We start from the raw sequence: 4,535 nt of genomic DNA, 5'->3' as shown, positions 1-4,535 counted from the left end.
TTTTTCGTTTCACAACAAACAGTATTTGGTGAAACTAGGGCGACATTTTCGTCAACAAAAGTTATTCAAAACAAAAGCGTCTATTGGCAGACGTCAACATGACGTCAACGCAGTCAAAGGTTATTCGCGTTTAAGGAGATAGCTTGCAGTTTGTCCATTAGGCATTAAAACTTGATTAAAACTATCTCGAATAATTTAAAATAAATTTGAAAATATCTAAAACTTTGAATCAATATACATTTTAGAATTCCCATTAAAGTATACATGCGAAAATTATTGGCAAGGGTAAATTAATATGAACAAGATACCTACAGTAACTATACTCTGGCACACCCAGTTTGTTAGTAAAAAAGGCGCAAAATTTTAACGTCTGTACTTCTCACCTACATTTGTTTAGTTTTCCGCCTTATGCAGTCAAACTACACCAGAAAGACTTAGGTGGGACTTAAGATAACTACATACATGTATATCACGCTCACGCGTGGGTATATCAAGATACGACACTGCCCGCCTTTTGCATTGGTATATCGTTTAACTATATATCTGCATCCTTTTCAATCCACTACAGCTCACACTAGACGGGGTTATACAAGGATATCCTTTGTGCAATGGGCATGCTTATTATTTGCAAATAAACGTAAATAAAACTACAAACGCGTAACAGTATTTTGGTTTACTGAAATACAACACAAACACAAGAACTGTTTATTTATTATATATTACAGATTCAAATAGTCCGAGACTACCTAATAATACTAGTATAGTATAATAATTTTATTGTCAAACATGTCAAAAAAATTACACAGGTGGTATTTGAGGGCTTATATAAAAGGAAATGTTATATAAGCATAAATGCAGTATATTAATGCATGTGCTATGGACATTAACTAAATATCGGGGACCTCTTTAGCTTAACCCACACACGCCAGCGGTCGCGTGACCATGCGTGCAACATCTGATCACGGGCCGGCAGGTTTGTGTGTGAAAGCCGTTCAAACAAGTTCGTCACTTGAAATAGGCGCCAAACTCAAATTGTCCGTGGGGCGATTAATATACGCACCGACATTTTTTTTATTTGACGCTTTTTTATAGTGACCGAAACGGATTGACAGGCTATAATTTATATGCTACGAGCCAGTTATTGATATAAGAATTGTAAAGCCTAAGAAACTAGTGCCCTAAGATGGACATACGTATTTTTAATGGTTGATAATTAAGCGCCAACCACAGCAGCTGTATGGATGCAACTGAAACATTTACCCATTTACCCCTTTATCATAAAAACGTCCCTTTCCAACGTATTGGTGTGATAGAAAAGGACAAACGAACTTTATCGGCTTGATAACTTTAGAGTACGTTTATGAATAAGGGGGTTAGACTTTACAATTCTTTTACAGACTATAACTCTTCGTTATAGGTTTTTACATCAAAAGAAACAATTATTTTTATTGCACGAGTCGTGCATGCTGTGTATTTTTAAACCGATACCAAACAACTAATGGAGTTATGACTTTAGGTACCGTTTGTACTGTAAATAACTTATAAATACAATAATACATTTTCTTTGCGATTAAATAAAGTAGGTACCTACGTGTACTTCTCAAACGGTTATTAAGATACAATAGACAGTGCGTTAACAATATAGACTATAATTATTGTGTGCATAAAAATACAATTTTAACATTATTTATTTCCCAATTCCGTTGTTTGATTTGTTATCACAATATATTTTTTTTACATCGTAATAAATATTTAAATTAAAAGATAGTAGTCAATTCTACTAAAAATAACAGATGGCATTATCTGGAACGTAAAGTACCAAATTAATTACTAAATTTTAAATTAGGTGCAGGTATTGTATTATTTTATCATTTGAAATTATTAAAGAAATATAATTTTACGATCAGATCCTTAAACATAAGGGCCCCCTCTCAATAGGCGTCTCGCGAGCGTCGGTGTCGTGACAACTGTACGGAAAATGACGCCGCGTCGGCGCGACGAGACTCTGCCATACAGTTGGCCCGACGCCGACGCTTGCGAGACGTCTAGTGTGAGGGGGCCCTAATACGAATTCAGTGAAATCGCCCTGTATGGCTAAAAAGGAAACTCTTGCATTTTGGTATTTCAATTTACACAATGATTTCATGAGTAACATCATAGTATATTTCATATACTTTATAGATCAATTGCACAATTCTGGACATTGATAAAGGCAACTATACTAATTGGGAGACGAGTTAATAATATAGACCACTAATCGATGAGAAAGTGTTTCGTTCAACTTTTTTTAGGTAATTAATGACAATAATGCTTCTAGTTTAAATCGGCGCCACCGAAAAAAGACAAGATATTTCACAAAGATTAGCAGCCTTAATATCCTACTCGTCTCTATCTATTATAATGGTTTTACAGGCAAATATTGGATTATAAAACGTGGGCAGTATAACTTCGTAGAAAATAAAATTTGACATCTGAATTATAGGAAGAGACAATTATTTATACATATGTATCTACAAACTTAACTACAATGCATTCGAGGGTTACGTTAATTTTCGCGACTAATACGAATAAAATAAAAGAAGCGTTATTGCTTCAAAATTACTTTACTAGCCAACAACCTTTTTTTCGTTCAGATCTTTCCAAATATAACTTTTAAAACTGGTTTCTTTAAGTAGTTTTTAAAGCACTGATAAGTAGTATCGAGTATCTATAAAGATAAGGCAGTGTTTTAATATTTGAAGTAGATAAAATAATGATGTATAACATGAAAAAGTTTTTTCTAGATCAACATTTTTAATATTTTGGAAAATAAAGTATGAAGTAACCTCTATTTTGATTGGAAGTAAAAGTATAACTCATATAAGTAAAAGTTTTTGGCCTAAAGATACCAATTTGCGATATACAAATAACATTATAACAGTCGTATCAAAAACTGATTGGATTAAAAAAGGAATAGTTTAGAAAATTATAATACATCCAGTGTATACTTGACATGTTTCTGTAACAAAAACAATAGCACCGAATATTGCAGTATGGTGTATAACAACTAATAACAATTTAATATTAGTCATGCGGCGTGAAAGTCTTATACCAACTGCCGAAATACTGTCCTTTTTAAATGGCTGAATTTTTCTCGCACAAAAAAACAACGACTGACAGCTGACATATAAGGGTGAATCAACTTTTGCCTGTTATTGCCACGGTTACGGTCCCCTGAGTCACGCTGGTTTTATGCAAAATTATGCTACTTAAACTATGCAAACATGCATTTTTCTGTTGTTAACAAGCCCTTTCCTTTGCCATTTACATACATACATACATATAATCACGCCTGTTTCCCTTATAGGGGTAGGCAGAGCACATGCAACTGCTAAAGTTACAGTGCCACTCTAGGCAAATAAGGGGTTGAAAGAAAACGAAACTGTGACATTGCAGTGACAGGTTCCTTTGCCATTTGCCACCTACAAACATGGACTACATGCATGCTTGCATAATTTCAGTAGCAAAATTTTGCATCAAACCAGCGTGACTCAGGGGACCGTAACCATGGCAATAAAAGGCAAGAAAAAGTTGATTCGCCCATAAACTTCCAAAATTAAATACAGTGGCGCCATCTGGTGACGCCGGTAGGCGCCAACTTTTCCACCAATTTCGGTGCAGCATGGTAGAAATAAAGGAATTCATGTGTGTTCTCTAGGTAGATGATCAATAATTAAGGCTCATTTTACTGTTTTTAATCCTAATTTCCAGCTGGCTTCGGACATTCCTTTAATTTAATGCAACAATACTACACCAAAATTGCTGGAAAGTTACGATGTATGATTATGAAACAGTACAATAACTCTTATCTACTAGAATAAGAGATATACGATTTTGACTGTCATTGTTTTTGGTAACCAGATATAAATTATTGCAACCAATCATTGTACAAGAAAGCATTGCTTTAGCCTAACTTATACAACTGTTCCATTTATTACAAGACTAATTAATTTCTACCAACATGTTTGTATGTCAAAATAGTCTGTGAAGTTACAACTCTATACATTTGTGATATAACATTAAGTTGATCGGCAGCGGTATCCCTGTGCTATATTGCTTCTGTGTAAAAAGCTGTGTCCACATTGTTTTTTATAAATCTCATACCCAAATTGAAATATTTAAGGATTATCTTTGGTATTAATTTAATGAAATTGTAGTCTAAATAATATAAAACTGCCTATGCCCCTGGATAAATTCCAGCAAAGACATATATTACTCCGTATAGACAGATAAAGTCTAAGAAAAAAACGTACCTCAGTACCATACAGAAAAAGGTACGGTGCGCCTAGATGGCATTACACTTTTACGCTCAGCTAGATGGCGCTAATATTAATATTTGACATTTTAACACATATCAAGCTAAGAATATGGGCCAAATTGTCAAAACTGAGGTTCAAAAGTTTTAAGCCTGTGTCAAGAGATGGCAGTCTATGCACTGTGATTACACATTTTACTTTGACAGTAACTCTCTATAATACTCGATCCTGTTTGATTCC

This window comes from Leguminivora glycinivorella, chromosome 7, assembly GCF_023078275.1.
Source record: "Leguminivora glycinivorella isolate SPB_JAAS2020 chromosome 7, LegGlyc_1.1, whole genome shotgun sequence".
Classification (NCBI taxonomy): Eukaryota; Metazoa; Arthropoda; class Insecta; order Lepidoptera; family Tortricidae; genus Leguminivora; species Leguminivora glycinivorella.
The sequence above is the reverse complement of the archived record's forward strand: the minus strand, read 5'-3'. Positions refer to the sequence as shown.